The 18661-nt window shown below is 51.1% G+C and overlaps 1 long non-coding RNA gene across 1 annotated transcript; it reads left to right on the plus strand.

Moving 5' to 3' along the window:
• Positions 1–31: 31 nt before the first annotated feature.
• On the plus strand, positions 32–2335 carry LOC135270068 (uncharacterized). Its single transcript, XR_010338289.1, has 3 exons — positions 32–300; positions 1099–1218; positions 1463–2335. It is a non-coding gene; the product is annotated as an uncharacterized LOC135270068 (long non-coding RNA).
• Positions 2336–18661: the final 16326 nt, after the last annotated feature.

Here is an 18661-nt window from a genome sequence, read left to right on the forward strand (position 1 = left end):
GAGGAAGTCCCTGAGTGGGGGATCCCGGGGGCCAGCCACAGACACCCCGTGCAGCTTCCTCCTTCCGGGTGCAGGCGGGCCTGTAACTCAGCCCCCACCTCACCTCCCTGCATCCTCCCAGCATCTCCGCTGGAGGCCCAGAGGTTGGCAGGGGGAAGGGCCACAGCTGTCCTGGCTCCACGGGCTATGGCGGAACAGTCCTTCACCTCTCTGGGCCTTGTTTTTATCAAACTGAAATGGGAAAGGATGACTCCAGCCTAGGACCTTCAAGGGCCTCAAAAGGGCTCTGGGCCTTGCGTGGTGAGTCTGGGCACCCACACACCCATCTTCCCAAATGCCAGGCTTCACTCACTGCAGCATCCTTCCCTTTCCCCTCGATATTTCTCAAACCAATCCAAACCACATCCCCGGCCTGGGAAGCCTAGTTCAGATGCCCCTCCAAGAAGCCTCCCCTGAACCCCAGACAGAAGGGAGCATTGCTCCGGTGAACTCACCCCACCCCATTCTCTGCACACTCGAGATGGTTGTAGCGGTATTAGGTGCTATGAAGGGGAGGGGATTTGACCTTGGCAGTAGGATCAGGGAAGGCATCCTGGAGAAAGCCTGAGATCAGGGATGGCTGGGTTAACAGGGCAAAGTGGAGAGGAAGGGAGGGTACTCCAGGCAGCAGGAACAGAATGCGCCACTACTCTGAGGCAGCTGGAAGCATGGTCAGTACAAAGATTGGAAATTGGCCGGGCGAGGTGGCTCACACCTGTAATCCCAGCACTTTGGGTGGCCAAAATGGGTGAATCACAAGGTCAGGAGTTCGAGACCAGCCTGGCCAAGATGGTGAAACCCGGTCTCTACTAAAAAATACAAAAATTAGCTGGGCACAGTGAAGGGTACCTGTAATCCCAGCTACTCGGGAGGCTGAGGCAGGAGAATCGCTTGAATCTGGGAGGCAGAGGTTGCAGTGAGCCAAGATCACGCCACTGCACTCCAGACTGGGCAACAGAGCAAGACTCCATCTCAAAAAAAAAAAAAAAAAGATGGGAAATTATGCATGTTTTATCTGTTCCGAGATGCTCAATGTTGACATTTCACATTTTTTTTAAGAGAAAAAAAATCTGTGACCTACGCTGGAATTCAGTGGCAAGATCACAGCTCACTGCAACTTCAACCTCCTGGGCTTAAGCCATCCTCCTACTTCAGCCTCCTGAGTAACTGAGACCACAGGTGTGTGCCACTACCCCTGGCTAACTTTTTTGCTTGTATTTTGTAGAGACAGAGTATCATTATGTTGCCCAGGCTGGTCTCGAATGCCCGGGCTCAAGTGATCCTCCCACCTTGGCCTCCTAAAGTACTGGGATGACAGGGTATGAGCCGCCGCAGGCAGCCCACACTTTACATCTCTATTTCTTTTTCCTCTTTTTTCTTTTTTGTTTTTATTTATTTATTATTTATTTATTTTTGGTCTCAGCTCCAGGTAAGGTCAAATCCTCTATCTCTGAAGTGAGTTGACATGGTACAGTTGCTGTCTGGCCAGCTGCAGTCCCAACATCATTGTCATGACCTTCACTTCAAAAGCGCCAGCATCAAATCCTTCAGAAGAGTGTCAGCAGCTTGGAAGAAAACCCTAGGGGCAAAATCGGATCCCTTTTTAGCCCTGGGACCTAAATGGTGGGAAACCCCAGGGGAAGGGAACCAGGCTTGTCAGTGATACTCCCAAAGTGGAGTAAAAAGTCAGCTCTACTTCCTCTGCACAATTGCAAAGCTGGCTTCAGAGCTCCTGGCTGGTGTACGGCTGTTTTATAGAATGTTTTGAGCATTGCCGCTCTCCCTAGAATTCTCAAGGGCTCAGAGGAGGAGGTGGCAGGAAGACTCAGACATCATGACTCTCAGACCAAATGATTCACAGGAGTCGAACTCTAAATGTGAAGGAGTTTTCTGAACGTGGTAACCAATTTATTTTGCTTCTATTATCCTTTTTATGTGTGCATGAGAATTATATATGATGCGAATCTACATTTAAGTCAAACAGAGCTCTTTCGGGAAATATAAAAGAAAAATTCTAGTGATGAAAGAACCTTGGGACATCGTTAACTGGCAGCATTCTTTTTTCTTAGTGACATTTTTATAATCAATGACATCTTAGTGTTTTTGTTTTAAACAGGATCTCTCTCTGTCACCAAGGCTGGAGTGCAGTGATGCAATCACAGCTCACTGCAGCCTGGATCTCCCTGGCTCAAGGGATCCTCCCACCTCAGCCTCCCCAGCAGCTGGGACCACAGACATGCACCATCATGCTGGACTAATTTTTGTATTTTTTGTAAAGATGGTGTTTCACCATGTTGCCCAGGCTGGTCTTAAACTCCTGGTCTCAAGCAATCCGCTTGCCTTGGCCTCCCAAAGTGCTGGGATTACAGGCGTGCACCACCACGCCAGGCCAACATCTTAGATTTGATGAAATCTGTATAATGATGATAACATCGTAGCAAACACGGGCTTTCCTTGAGCTAGACACGGTTGTAAGTGCTTTACACTTACTAACTTGTTGGCTCTCGACTAGTCTGTGAAATAAGGACTATGGATTATCTCCATTTTACAAAGGAGGGAACAGAGAGGTTAAGTAACTTAACCCCACAAGCCTTCATTAAATGTCCCTGGGTGGGAGTGATTATTATCATTTTTTTTTTTTTTTTTTTTTTTTGAGATGGAGGCTCCCCCTATCGCCCAGGCTGGAGTGATCTCAGCTTACTTCAGCCTCAACCTCCTGGGTTCAAGCAATTCTCCTGCCTTAGCCCCCATGCAACTGGGATTACAGGTGTACACCACCATGTCTGGCTAATTTTTGTGTTTTTTTTTTTTTTTTTTGAAGAGATGGGGTTTTACCATGTTGGCCAGGCTGGCCTCAAACTCCTGACCTCAGGTGATCTGCCCACCTCAGCCTCCCAACATCCTGGGATTACAAGTGTGAGCCACCGCGCCTGGCCTGATTATTATCTTTAGTATTAATAATATCAAGGATCCAAGCCAGGCGTGGTGGCTCACTTTTGTAATCTCAGCGACTCTGGAAGCTGAGGTGGGAGGATTGCTGCAGCCCAGGAGTTGGAGGCTACAGTGAGCTATGATCACACCACTGCACTCCAGCCCAGGTGACAGAGCAAGTCCCCACCTCTTAAAAATGATAATAAAATCAACCAAAATGCTCATCAAAGGTAGACAGGATAAAGAAAATGTGGTACAGGCTGGGCGAGATGGCTCAAGCTTGTAACCCCAGCACTTTGGGAGGCTGAAGCAGGCGGATCACCTGAAATCAGGAGTTCAAGACACTGGCCTGGCCAACATGGCAAAACCCTGTCTCTACTAAAAAATACAAAAATTAGGCCGGGCGTGGTGGCTCATGCCTATAATCCCAGCACTTTGGGAGGCCGAGGCGGGTGGATCACGAGGTCAAGAGTTCGACCAACATGGAGACCCCATCTCTACTAAAAATACAAAAACTAGCTGGTGGCACACACCTGTAATCCCACCTACTCAGGAGGCTGAGGCAGGAGAATCACTTGAAACCGGGAGACAGAGGTTGCAGTGAGCCGAGATCGCACCACTGCACTCCAGCCTGGGGGACAGAGTGAAACTCCGTATCAAAAAAAAAAAAAATACAAACTAGCCAGGTGTCCTGGCAGGCACCTTTAATCCCACCTACTCAGGAAGCTAAGGCAAAAGAATCGCTTGAACCCGGGAGGCAGAGGTTGCAGTGAGCTGAGATCATGCCACTGCACTCCAGACTGGGCAACAGAGCAAGACTCCGTCTCAGAAAAAAAAGAGAAAGAAAATATGGTACATATACACCACGGAATACTATGCAGCCATAAAACAGAAAGAGATCACGTCCTTTGTGGGACATGGATGGAGCTGGAGGCCATTATTCTTAGCAAACTAAAGCAGGAACAGGAAAGCAAACACCGCATGTTGTCCCTCATAAGTGGGAGTTAAATGATGAGAACACACGGACACAAAGAGGGGAACAACAGACACTGGGGTCTACTTAAGCCTGGAGAGGGGCACAGTGGGAGGAGCAGGAAAAATAACTATTGGGTACTGGGCTTAATACCTGGGTGACAAAATAATCCATTCAACAAACCCCCATGGCATGAGTTTACCTATGTAACAAAGCCACACGCATAGCCCTGAATCTAAAAAGTTTTTTTTTTTTTTTAATTCTATACCAGGCCGGGCATAGTGGCTCACGCCTGTAATCCCAGTACTTTGGGAGCCTGAGGTGGGGAGATCACGAGGTTAGGAGTTCGAGACCAGCATGGCCAACCCCGACTCTACTAAAAACACAAAAATTAGCCAGGTGGGGTGGCATGGGCTTGTAATCCTAGCTACTCCGGAGGCCGAGGTAGAAGAATTGCTTGAACCCAGGAGGCAGAGATTGCAGTGAGCTGAGATTGCACCATTGCACTCCAGCCTGGGCAACGAAAGCAAAACTTAGTCTCAAAAACAAACAAACAACAACAACAAAAAAAAACCCAGGGAGGTGGCTCACACCTGTAATCCCAGAACTTTGAGAGGCCAAGGCAGGCGGATCACCTGAGGTCATGAGTTCGAGACCAGCCTGGCCAACATAGTGAAACCCCATCACTACTAAAAATACAAAATTTAGCCGTGTCATGGCACATGCCTGTAGTCCCAGCTATGCAGGAGGCTGAGGCAGGAGAATCACTTGAACCCAGGAAGCAGAGGTTACAGTGACCTGAGATCATGCCACTGCACTCCAGCCTGGGTGACAGAGTGAGACTCTGTATCCCCCGCCCCCCACAAAAAAAATCTATGCTGAATTAACCCTTTCTGATTTTTTTTTTTTTGAGACAGAGTCCTGCTCTGTTGCCAGGCTGCGCGATCTCAGCTCACTGAAACCTCTGCCTTCCGGGTTCAAGTGATTCTCCTACCTCAGTCTCCCGAGTAGCTGGGACTACAGGTGCTCGCCACCACACCCAACTAATTTTTGTTTTTAGTAGAGATGGATTTTCATCATGTTGGACAGGATGGTCTCAATCTCTTGACCTCATGATCAGCCCACCTTGGCCTCCCGAAGTGCTGGGATTACAGGCATGAGCCACCATGCCCAGCTATCTTTTTTTTTTTTTGGAGACAGCATCTTACTCACTCTGTTGCCTAGGCTGGAGTGCAGTGGTGCAATCTCAGCTCACCGCAATCTCCGCTCTGGGTTGAAGCAATTCTCATGCCTCAGCCTCCCGAGGGACTACCGGCACTCACCACCACCACGCCTGGTTAATTTTTGTATTTTTAGTAGAAACGGGGTTTCACCATGTATACCAGGCTGGTTCCAAACTCATGACCTCAAGTGATCCACCTGCCTCAGGCTCCCACTGTGCTGGGATTACAGGCGTGAGCCACCACACCTGACCCATCCCTTCCAGAATTTTAATAAATTATTTTATAATGGTAAAATAACAATAATAATATCAAGCATCAGTCCACTCAGCAAAGCTTATTCCTATTTGCATATCCGCGCTGCGCAGGCATCCCTCAGGAGCACCTGTCCTGGGCGGGCGCAGCAGGGTTAGCCAAGTGCCGTGACAGAGGCTCACCTGGTGGCTGAGGGCCTCCGTCTTGCTCAAGATCTCTGAGTCACACCCTTCCTCAGGCCTCAGGGGCAGGGCCGTGTCTCTATCAGTCTCACATCCCTCACGCCAGACAAGCCTGGCTGCACCTCCATCTGGTTATCTGACTCGCTTCAGCTGAGCCAGGCAGAGGGAGTCTGCCGGGAGGAGTGGGAGACCAGAGAGGGGCTCCCCTCATCAGCTGACGGTGAGATCTGGGGATTCCGAGGCTCAATTAGGTGTTGAGGGGTGTTCTTAAAAGGGTGGAAGTGGTCCCTGGATTTTTCCCTTGAAATTTTTTTTCAGGCCAGGCGCGGTGGCCCACACCTGTCATCTCAGCACTTTGGGAAACTGAGGCAGGCAGACCACTTGAAGTCAAGACTAGCCTGGCGAACGTGGTGAAATCCCGTCTCTGCTAAAAATACAAAAAATTAGCCAGGCGTGGTCGTGGGCACCTGTAATCCCAGCTACTTGGGAGGCTAAGGCAGGAGAATTGCTTGAACCCAGGAGGTGGAGGTTCCAGTGAGCTAAAATCGTGTCATTGCACTCCAGCCTGGACGACAGAGCAAGACTCTGTCTCAAAAAAAAAAAGAATTTTTAAGATATGTACACATGATCAAAAATGTCAAGAATGAGGCTGGGTGTGGTGGCTCACGCCTGTCATCCAAGCTACGTGGGAGGCCGAGGCAGGAAGATCGCTCGAGCCCAGTAGTTAGAGACCAGCCTGGGCAATATAGCAGGATCCCATCTGTATGAAAAAAACTAAAAAATTATCTGGGCATGGTGGTGGGTCCCTGTGGTCCCAGCTACTCAGGAAGCTGTGGTGGGAGCATCCCTTGAGCCAGGAAGATCAAGGCTGCAGTGACTTGTGATCACACTACTGCACTCAAGCTTGGGCAACAGAGCAAGATCCTGTCTCAAGAAAAAAAACAATGTCAAGAGTACATAAGAAGCCAGACACAGTGGCTCACGCCTGTAATCCCAACACTGAGGGTCAGGTGTTCAAGCAGCCTGGCCAATATGGAGAAACCCCGTCTCTACTAAAAATTACAAAAATTAGCCAGGCATGGTGGCAGGCGCCAGGTGAGAGGCTGAGACATGAGAATCGCTTGAAACTGGGAGGTGGAGATTGCAGTGAGCCAAGATTGCACCCCTCGTGGCCTGGCACCCTTGTGGCCTGGCTGGGGCCCAGCTCTCTAACCAGATGATTCAGGGCCCCAGGCTCAAAAAACGAAAACAGCCTGCAAAGCCTTGTGGGCAGCTGACGCTCTGGTGCTGGGTGTGCACCAAGTGTCTGAGAAGAGGGCGCCTCCCCACCCACCACTCGAGGGTGAAAACAGTGGAGCTGGGGTTGGACTAGAGCAGTCGTGCCCAGGGCAGTGGTCCCAAGGAGGCAGGAGGCAGTGGGAAGCCACAGCCAGGAAGGGTGGGGCCCAGGGCCGCCTACCCAGTGCCCATCCGGGTGCCCACGACTCAGAGTGCAGCCTGCAGGGCCTGGGGTCCCCCAACTGAAGACCAAGGCCCAGCCCAGCCCCTACTACCTGACACTGGCCGGCTCTCCCTTCCTGTTCTCCCCAGACACTCCCATGCTCCAGGGGCACGCGCTGCGCCTCTCCCTCTACTTCCAAGCCATGCTGGACCACAAGCCCCAGTCCTCCTCCAGGCAGCTTTCACCCCTCCACCCCACACTTTGTCATTCAGAAACTGCCTGGCTCATGGTCCTGTCCAGCTTAAAGCTCTCCAGTGGTTTTTCCCTGTGTTTTGGTGACTCACCCGCTCACCATGACCTTCAAGGCCCTGGAGAGGGGCCCCTCATCACCCTGACCTCATCCTTCCTCCTCCCTCTGCTCTGGCCACGCTGGTTGCTCAATCACTCTCCCCTACTCCGCACCTCTGCATTGCCCATGCCTCAGCCTGGAACTCAACATCTGAGTCACACCCTCCTCAACTCCCTACACACTCACATTCACACATGCTCACACACACACTCACACATTCACACACACTGACACATTCACACACACTGACACACACATTCGCACATGCTTACACATTCACACATGCTCCATGCATTCACACATGCTCACATACATTCACATGTCCACAGTCACACATGCGCTCACACACACTCAAACATGCTCACACACATATGCACTCACACATATACCACACATGCTCACACATGCTCACATGCACATTCACACATGCTCACATTCACATGTCCACAGTCACACATGCTCTCACACTCAAACATGCTCACACAAATATGCACTCACACATACATCACACATGCTCACACATGCTCACATGCACATTCATACATGCTCACATTCACATGCTTCTCACATTCACACGTGCTTTCACATGCTTCTCACACATTCACATGCTCACACACATTCACACATGCTCACACTCACATGGTCACATTCACACATGCTCACATTCACACACGCTCACACACATTCACACATGCTCACACTCACATGCTCACACATTCACACATGCTAACATTCACACACGCTCACATTCACACATGCTCACACTCACGCATTTACATATGCTTGCACACTCATGCATTCACACACATATTCACACATGCTCACACATGCTCACACAAACATGCTCACACACATTCATACATGCTCACACACATTCACACATGCTCACACACACATTCACACATGCTCACCCACTCATTCACAGACTCTCGCATGGTCACACAGTCACACGCACACTCAGACACACACAGTCACACATACTTGCACACTCATACATTCAGACACACAATCACACATGCTCACATTCAGACACACACATTCACACATACGCACACACCCTTTCCAACACCAGTCCCTTCTCCCATACTGGTCTCTCAACCACTCCTTTCTCATGAGCCAGCACAGTCGCTCATACCTGCACTCCCAGTACTTTGTTTTTTGTTTGTTTTTTTGTTTTTGGAGACAGAGTTTCCCTCTTGTTGCCCAGGCTGGAGTGCAACGGTGCGATCTTGGCTCACTGCAACCTCTGCTTCTGTGGTTCAAGCGATTCTCCTGCCTCAGCCTCCCAAGTAGCTTCCCAGCACTTTGTGAGATGGAGGCAAGAGGATGGCTTGAGCCCAGGAGTTCAAGACCAACTTGGGCAACATGGTGACACCTCACCTCTACAAAAAAATCCAAAAATTAGCTTTGCACGATGGAGCACGCCTGTCGTCCCAGCAACAAGGGAAGCTGAGGCAGGAGGATCGCTTGAGCCCAGGAGTGCAAGATTGCAATGAGCTCTGATCACGCCACTGCACTCCAGCCTGGATGACAAAGTGAGATCCTGTCTCAAAAAAAAGAAAAGTCCTTTCTCTTGTAAAGCAGCCCCCATCCTCCTCCCACAGCAGGGTTCCACTCTGCGGTCGGTCGCCTTCGTGTGTTTGCTTTGCCTACTCCCCTCTCGAGTGGAAGCCATCATGGGCCCACTCACAACTGCAGTGCAGATGGCACAGGGCTGAGCCCACTGGGTCCATGAGAGCACCGCCATCCGCTGCCCACTGATCTGTGCTGGGCTCCATTCTAAGCACTTTACGCGTCTCAATCACTTAATCCCCTCCTCAGCTGTAAAATACAGGAGCTATTGGTTATCCCCATTTTACAATGAAAAAACTGATGCCCAGAGCAGTTAAGTCACTTGCTTAAGACCACACAGCCAGGAAGTGGTGGAGCCAAGATACTGAAGGCAGATTTTGTGTGTGTGTGTTTTTGAATAAATGAATTCCTATTTCAGAGGCCAGGAAAGTGAGGCTCAGAAGAGAATGGGGCAAGTAGGGCAGCTGAGGCTGAAATCTCATCCCCCTCTGGCTCTGAGAGCTCACAATCTCCCAGCCTCCCTCTACCCACAACCCCTTTCACCCCTGCATTCCACTCCGTTTTTGTTTTTGTTTTTTTTTTTTTGAGACAGAGTGTTGCTCTGTCACCCAGGCTGGAGTGCAGTGGCGTGATCTCGGCTCACTGCAACCTCTGCCTCCCGGGTTCAAGCAATTCTCCTGCCTCAGGCTCCCAAGTAGCTGGGATTACAGGCATGCATAACGACACCCAGCTAATTTTGTATTTTTAGTGGAGACGGGGTTTCTCCATGTTGGTCAGTCTGGTCTCGAACTCCCAACCTCAGGTGATCCACCCGCATTGGCCCCACAAAGTGCTGGGATAACAGGCGTGAGCCACCGCGCCCGGCTGCACTCCACTTCTTGTTGCTGTCGGGTGGGACGGCAAGGCTGGAGCCCAGCACCCAATTAGCAAACAAGGTGGAAACCCTGGGCCAAGCCCCATGGCTGCCAGTTGCCCTCATAATTGAAGACACACACATTAAAGACAGCTCCGCGGTGCCATTAAACTGGCAAAAATAAATCCAAAAGGTAAAACTCAACTCAAGTTGGCAACCACAGCGGAGAACACAGCCCAGGTCACAGGTGGCTCCGAGGCAACGGCCCTCGCACCTGGCTCCCTGTCCCTGCCCTGAATTCTCCATGTGGGAACTGGGCCACACTGGTCAGCTTCATCAAAGATAGATTTGCCAAACTGGCGTACAATTCATATGTCATAAAATTCAGTCTCTAAAAGTGTACAAGTCAGCTTGGTCTCAGAATTTCCTGAGACCAAGAAAACTGCCAGATCCCTCTGACCTGGCTTTTTGGAATAAGCCCCAAAGAAAGAGCCCAAGAAGAAACAAAAATAGAAATGTCTCCAAAGCTGGAAGCTGCCCCTAGCCGAATGGTGGAAACACTCACTCTCCACCCAGAGAACTCGAGCGAGCGCAGCTGCCGGGCCATATCCCACCTCTGCCCTCCATCACCACTGCTCAGCCAGACCTCCTTCATCTTCCTGGCCTGTAGACCTTAGCAGTGGCTGTTCCCACCCCTAGAACACCCTTCCTGGTGCCTGCAGGGCCTATGCACAGCGTATTCACCGCTCAGTCCCCAGAGGCTGGCACAGTGTCTGCTGCAGAGATGACTCTCAGCAAACAGCCACTGAAGGGAGATCCCTATGTGCCGGTGAGGACACAGGCGGGCAAGTGGACCCTGAACACCTGGTCAGGCCACTCATAACGACAGGAGGATTGCAATGCTCAGAGGAGAGAATCAGCTTCTTTTGGTGAGAAGTCACTGAGGTTAAAGATCTGTCTTAGGGCCAGGCATAGTGTCTCATGCCTGTAATCCCAGCACTTTGGGAGGCCAAGACAGGAGGATAACTTGAGCTGAAGAGTTTGAGACCAGCCCAGGCAACACTGAGAGACGTTGTCTCTCAAAAAAACAAACAGAAAAACAAAACAAAGGCTGAGCTCACAGGTATGCACGAGAGACACTGAGCCAGTAGGCCACTGCGTGATTATTCCTTCTGTCTTGCTGCTCTGCCATTTTAAACACATGTCTTTACTTACCACTGTGGCTGCTTGAGTTCCAGCTGTCACATTCATCATCCAGCCAGCAAGAAGGAGAAAATGAGGAACAGGACATAAAGGTCCATGCCTGCCAGACACAGTGGCTCACGCCTGTAATCCCAGCACTTTGGGAGGCTGAGGCGAGCGGATCATCTGAGGTCAAGAGTTCAAGACCAGCCTGGCCAACATGGTGAAATCCTGTCTCTACTAAAAATACAAAAATTAGCCAGGCATGGTGGCGGGCGCCTGTAATTCCAGCTATTCAGTAAGCGGAGGCAGAAGAATCACTTGAACACAGGAGGTGGAGGCTGCAGTGAGCAGAGACGGTGCCATTGCACTCCAGCCTGGGCAATGAGTGAAACTCCATTTCAAAAAAAAAAAAAAAAGCACATGCCAGCTGTCTGTCAAGAAGACTTTTCTGGAAGCTGCCATGTATCCCTTCCACTTACATCTCATGGACAGGACTTAGTCACATGGTCATACTAGCTGCAAGGGAAGCTGAGAAGTATCAACTTCATTTCCAGGCTGCCATGTGTCTAAATAAAAATTATGAGTTTTGTTAGTCAGAGAGAGAGAGAAAGGACATTGGACAGACAGCAAGCAGTGTGGGCCACTCAAGGGTCACCTCTAAGCAGAGGGACTTCGAGGGCTCCATGCCTCCCAGGAGCCACTCACTACCCTGCCCTTCCCATCAGCCTTGGGAGGGGTTTGGTTCATATGAAGCTGGCCCAGATCCCTGTGTGGTCCCCTCATCTCCCCAGTGACTTCTCTCCAAGCCTCTGTCCCCATTCCCTGCAACGCCAGAGTCACCCTGATTCCCAGCTGTGGGTCCTCCAGGCTCCTCCCTCTTCAGCATCAACCAGACCATGTTCCCCGCTGGGATGCCCCTGCCCAAATCACTCCGACCTCAGTCAGACCCACAGCTGAGGCCCCGAGTCAGTCCCAGAGCTGAGGACAACAGCCCTCTCTCCTGGTTCCCTGTCCCTTTCCTGAATTAGTCCCTGTGGGAACTGGGCCACACTGTTCGGCTTCATCAAAGATAGATTTGCCAAATTGACATACAATTCACATATCATAAAATTCAGCCCATAAAAGTGTACAAAGGCTGGGTGTGGGGACTCATGCCTGTAATCCCAGCACTATGTGAGGCCGAGGCGGAAAGTTTACTTGAGTCTAATTTGAGACCAGCCTGGGCAATATAATGAGAACTTGTCTCTATTTTTTTTTTAATTAAAGTAAACAAGTCAGAGGTTTTTAATATATTCACCAAGTTGTGCAACCATCACCACTAACACAAAGGTGGATTTTCTTTTTTGAGACAGGCTTTGTCACCCAGGCTGGAATACAGTGGCATTATCATGGCTCCCTACCAGCCTCCACCTCCTGGGTTCAAGTGATCTTCCTGCCTCAGCCTCCCTAGTAACTGGGACTGCAAGCATGAACCACTATGTTCAGATAATTTTTGGTTATCTGAACATTGTTCCTGACCTAAGTGATCAACCAGCCTCCGCCTCCCAAAGTGCTAGGATTACAGGCATGAGCCACCACACCTGGCCCTAAGCCTTTGTTTCAAGTCACTGGTATTTAGGGATTTATGTCACTCCCAAGCAAATCTAGGTCTAATTCAGGCCTGCTATGGTCACGTTTATGCTCAAACAATGGAAATCAGTGTCCAGGAAGCTAGGGAAAGGGTAGCTTCCTCTGTCTTTCCCTGCCTTCACTTTTTTTTTCCCCTTGAGATGGAATCTCTCTCTGTCGCCCAAGCTGGAATGCAATGGAGAGATCTTGGCTCACTGCAACCTCTGCCTCCCGGGTTCAAGCGATTCTCCTGCCTCAGGCTCCCGGGTAGCTGGGATTACAGGCGCCTGCCACCATGTCTGGCTAATTTTTGTATTTTTGGTAGAGATGGGATTTTACCATGTTGGCCTGGCTGGTCTCAAACTCCTGAACCTCAGGTGATCCACCCACCTCAGCCTCCCAAAGTACTGGGATTACAGGTGTGAACTACTGCACCCGGCCTTCACTTCTTTACTTCTTCCCAAAACGTGTTGAGTATTATCTGTGTTCCCCACGCTGACCAGGGCTCCTTACCCATGTTAAGTAAAAAGACAAGATTCCCTTGTCCGGGCACGGTGGCTCACGCCTATAATCCTAGCACTTTGAGAGGCCGAGGTGGGTGGATCACCTGAGGTCAGGAGTTCAAGACCAGCCTGACCATCATGGTGAAACCCCATCTTTGAAAAATAAAAAAATTAAAAGACAAGATTCCCAACTCCAGGAGTGAGAGTTGATGATACGATATAATCACGTGGCAGGCCAATATGCACGCTTATTAACACCAAGAATCCACCTTCACGTAGATGCTACCCGAACTTCTCCAGAAGTTATATCCATGCATACATTTCACTCTCTGCTGTCACTCCTCAATGCCTGTGTCACCAAACCCCAACCACGCCCAGTAGAGTGTGTCCCACTGGGGCCAGTAGCCTCCATTTCCCCTGATCACAGCACCTTCACGGCTGTAGCCCAAGCCTGGTCTAGGCCAGGAACACCAGGACCCTCCAACTCTTTCTTTGTCTCAGAAGCCCAGATTTGACTCCCTTAGGGCCCACTGAAAACTCCCTGATAGGCCGGGAGTGGTGGTTCATGCCTGTAATCCCAGCACTTTGGGAGGCTGAGGCGGGCAGATCATGAGGTCAGGAGTTGAAGACCAGCCTGGCCAACATAGCAAAACCCCATCTCTACTAAAAAATACAAAAATTATCCAGGCATGGTGGCATGCACCTGTAGTCCCAGCTATTCGGGAGGCTGAGGCAGGAGAATCGCTTGAACCCGGAAGGCAGAGGTTGTGGTGAGCCAAGATTGCACCATTGCACTCCAGCCTGGGTGACAGAGCAAGATGAGACTCCTTCTCAAAAAAAAAGAAAAAATAAAAGAAAACTCCCCCTGATGATGTCTTCCCAGCTCCTTAACCTGTGAGGCTGCAGGCACTGGACGATGTGTGGAGAACCTTTGGGGTCTGCACACAAGAGGTAATAAGCAGGGTCATTATCCCCATGCTACTGATGAGAAAACTGAGGTCAGAGAGGCACAGTCACAGGAAGCATTAACGACAGGACTGGAATTTGACCCTTAACTCTCAGCTACTTCCCTACTGCATGGCAGAGGATAGAGGTTTTTATCCTCCTTTTTTTTTTTTTTTTTTTTTTTTTGAGAGAGGGTCTCACTCTGTCACCCAGGCTGGAGTGCAATGGCACAATCTTGGCTCACTGCAACATCCGCCTCCCAGGTTCAGGTGATTCTCCTGCCTCAGCCTCCCGAGTAGCTGGGATTACAGACATGCATCACCACACCCAGCTAATTTTTGTATTTTTAGTAGAAACGGGGTTTCACCATGTTGGCCACTCCTGAACTCAGGTGATCCTCCCATCTCAGCCTCTCAAAGTGCTGGGATTACAGGCATGAGCCACTGTGCCTGGCCTGATTTTTATCTTTCAAATAACCTTTTATTGAGCATTTTTTTTTTTTTTTTTTTTTTTTTGTAGCAGGGTCTCGCTTTATTGCCCAGGCTGGAGTGCAGTGGCATAATCATAGCTCACTGCAGTCTTGGCCCCCTGGGCTCTAGTGATTTTCCCACTTCAGCCTCTGGAATAGCTAGAACAGGCACGAGCCACCACACCCACCTAATTCTTTTATTTTTTGTACAAACGGGGTCTCACTATGGTGCCAGGCTGGTCTCTAACTCCCCCCTCAGCCTCCCTAAGTGCTGGGTGAACAGGCATGACGCTCAGCGCCCGGCCCCGGGCCTCACTTACTTCTTGAGTGTTCCGGGCACCTTGCCAAATGCTTTACATCAATTGTCTCATTCGATTCGCAAGACAACCCGTGAGGTGGATTGGATTCTTCCTGCTTTAAAGATGAAGGAAGTAGGGTCAAGAGAAATGAAACGGCCTGCCAAGGTCACCCAGCTTCTCGGGAGCAGGCTGGGACTCGCACTCTGGAGGCTCTGGAGGTCTGAGCCCAAAGCCTGGTGAACCCACAGACTATGATGCCTCCTAGGTGGGAGCAGGGGGTCATTTAGGACCCTTGGAAGGACTCCAAGGGTTCCTTGAAACCCTTGAGAAAAAGAAAACGAGGCAGGACACCTGGCTCATGCCTATAATTCCAGCAATTTGGGAGGCCAAGGATCACTTGAGCCCAGAAGTTCAAGACCAGCCTGGGCAACACAGCAAACCTGGCTCTACAAAAAATACAAAAAAATTAGCCAGTTGTGGTGATGTATGCCTGTAGTCCCAGCTATTAAGGAGGCTGAGGTAGGAGGATCTCTTGAGCCTGGGAGGTCGAGGCTGCAGTAAGCTGTGATGGTACTTCTGTACTCCAGCCTGGGTGACTGAATGACCCTGTCTTGAAAAAAAAAAAAAAAAAAAAGGGCCAGGCATGGTGGCTCATGCCTGTAATCCCAAAACATTGGGAAGCCAAGGCAGGCAGATACCTGAGGTCAGGAGTCCGAGACCAGCCTGGCCAACATTGTGAAACCCTGTCTGTACTTAAAATACAAAAAAAATTACCCAGGTGTGGTGGCAGGCGCCTGTAATCCCAGCTACTCGGAAAGCTGGGGCAGGAGATTCACTTGAACCTGGGAGGTAGAGTCTGCCGTGAGCCGCGATCACACCACTGCACTCCAGCCTGGGAAACAAGAGTGAAACTCCATCTCAAATAAAAAAGAAAGAAAGAAAGAAAGAGAAAAAAAGCTCAGAACGTCGGAGCTATGCAAGGTATGCAGGCCCAGAGAGACACAGGTACGGACTTCAGTCACGCCCAGGCCTGGGGCAACTGGTCAAAGTCTCCTGGTTAGTTGTCCACTCATTATTTTCACATTCCTAGGATTTGTGATACGAAGGACAATGTAGAGTCAATCAACAGCTTGTGGGTTTTTTTTTTCGTTTTGTTTTTTTTTTTTGAGACGGAGTTTCGCTCTTGTTACCCAGGCTGGAGTGCAATGGCGCGATCTCGGCTCACCGCAACCTCCGCCTCCTGGGTTCAGGCAATTCTCCTGCCTCAGCCTCCTGAGTAGCTGGGATTACAGGCACGCGCCACCATGCCCAGCTAATTTTTTGTATTTTTAGTAGAGACGGGGTTTCACCATGTTGACCGGGATGGTCTCGATCTCTTGACCTCGTGATCCACCCGCCTCAGCCTCCCAAAGTGCTGGGATTACAGGCGTGAGCCACCGCGCCCGGCCCTAGGGATAGTATCTTGCTATGTTGCCCAAGCTGGTCTTGAACTGGCCTGAAGCAACGCTTTCACCTCAGCTGCCAGAGTAACTGATAGGCCTGAGCCACTGCAGCCAGCCAGTTTGTTATTTTAATGTAAATTCTTGGTAAACAACTCAGGAGCTCTCATCCTTTTCAAACCCACTTCAACTGCGCTAATCGGAGTGTATATTCAGGGCAACTGGAATCTGTGCTCCTGGGATGCAGTCCTCAAGCTTGGCCCAAATAAAGTCTCTGCTGATATTAATTTTGCCTACGCTTCTTCCTTGCAGGGCGACACCCTTAATGCTCATGTGGGGGTCTGTTCAGCTGCGTTTCAAAGGGCCCCTAGACCCAGGAAGCCCAGAACCACTGATGCTAAGTAACACCCTTGGCCTTCTGGGTGTGAGTTGCTACGGCCCTGGGCATGCCGGGACAGGCCAGTGAGTCTTACTGGGCATGTGTAGGGTGGATGTTTCAGGTTATTTTCCGTTTTTTTTTTTTTTGAGAGGGAGTCTCACTCTGTCGCCTAGGCTGGAGTGCAGTGGCGCAATCTTGGCTCACTGCAACCTCTGCCTCCTGGGTTCAAGCGATTCTCCCACCTCAGCCTCCCGAGTAGCTAGGATAACAGACATCCGCCATCATGCCTGGCTAAATTTTTTTGTATTTTTATACAGAAGGTGTTTCACCATGTTGGCCAGGCAGGCTGGTCTCGAACTCTTGATCCCAGTGATCCACCCGCCTCGGCCTCCCAAAGTGCTGGGATTACAGGTGTGAGCCACCTCACCCAGCCTTTTTTTATTTGTTTGTTTGAGACAGTGTCTTGCTCTGTTGCTGAGGCTGGAGTGCAGTGGCCAGATTTCAGCTCACTGCAATCTCTACTTGCCAGGTTCAAGCAATTCTCCTGCCTCAGCTTCCCGGGTAGCTGGGATTACAGACATATACCACCATGCCCCGCTAATTTTTGTATTTTTGGTAGAGATGGGGTTTCACCATGTTGGCCAGGCTGGTCTCAGGCTCCTGACCTCAAGTGATCTGCCCACCTCGGCCTCCCAAAGTCCTGGGATTACAGGCGTGAGCCACCGCACCCGGCCTAAGATATTTTGTCATATTTTTTAACGTTGGTCCTTCGGCCACCGGCAGCCCAGGAAGGCCACACGTACAACTCTGCCAGGTGCAGCCCAGGCGTCCAGGGCTCTCTGATCCAGGATACCACGGCCTGGTCTGCCCTTATCTCCAGGCCTGAAGCCCCACCTGTCCACCCTGGAGACAGCTGTGAAAGGCTCTCTTGCCAGGTGCTGTTTCATCTTCGGCCCCCCAGGACCTGGAGCAGTTCCCAGGGCCAGTCCCTCCTTCCCCACCAAAGGACGTTCCCCCCAAGCTCACCCACATGCTCAGCAGTCAGTGCCACTGAGGCCACAGCCCCGCCGCCACCACACCAGACTGTCCTGGAGAGCCACCCCAGCCCCGGAAGCTCCTTCGACCCTTCCTAGAGGCCCAGCCAGCAGCAGTGGACCCTGGAGGGGACACTTCCTCTAGAGGCCTTGCTTGGTCTCAGCCAGCCCAGATAAGAGCCCAGGAGCAGAGGAAACAGAGGCAGCTGAGTGACAGAGACATCTGGGCTTCCCCGATAGCAGGGAGCTGTCCCAGCAGCATAAGGCTGCAGGAAAGAGCAACGGGGCACACAGCCCGTGGGGTCGGCTGTCAGCCACCACTGCCTCCCATTTGCTGATGAGACGCTGAAGCTCACAGGTGCCCTGTAGGAAGCTCCATGTCCGTTTTCTCATTTGTACGATGAGACGATTAAGAGGTAGTATCCGGGAAAAAAAGGTGCTTTGCACCATGTGTGTCCATGAGGACAATGCTGTGCCCCCGACTATGGTGGGAGAGGAGAGGCAGTCAGGTTACCGGGGCAGCTGGGGGTGCAGTCAGCCTCCTGCCCTGGCCCCGTCCAAGACCCCTGAAGTGGTGGCAGGTTGTGGGAGTGTGTTGCAGGTCAGTGGGCAGCACAACTCGGGAAGGCTGAGCACTGCGACCCTGGGCGGGGAGACTGGCTCCCCTCCTACTGCGTGTCTGTTCTCACGGACACGGCTATAAGCACCCAGCCCCTCCACCTTCAGCAAGTGGCCCCCTGGATGCACCCTCCCTCCCAACATGCCCCACCCCCACCTCCTGGGCATTGCTCTCATCATGGGTCCTGCTCTCTGCTGCCCATCTGGTACCTCTCTCAGCCTCCCAGCTCAGGGACTGCACACGGTAGCCCATGACCAAGGTGCCTGTAGGGTGCAAGGCAAGCTGCTTACCAGCTCCAGAGGCCCCGATGACCACCAGGCATCCTCTCGTCCCTGACATTCCCCCTACCCCCGACACCCACCTTGC

This window comes from Aotus nancymaae, unplaced genomic scaffold (genome assembly GCF_030222135.1).
Source record: "Aotus nancymaae isolate 86718 unplaced genomic scaffold, 86718_ANA_hifiasm-v0.15.2.pri h1tg000059l, whole genome shotgun sequence".
NCBI lineage: Eukaryota > Metazoa > Chordata > Mammalia > Primates > Aotidae > Aotus > Aotus nancymaae.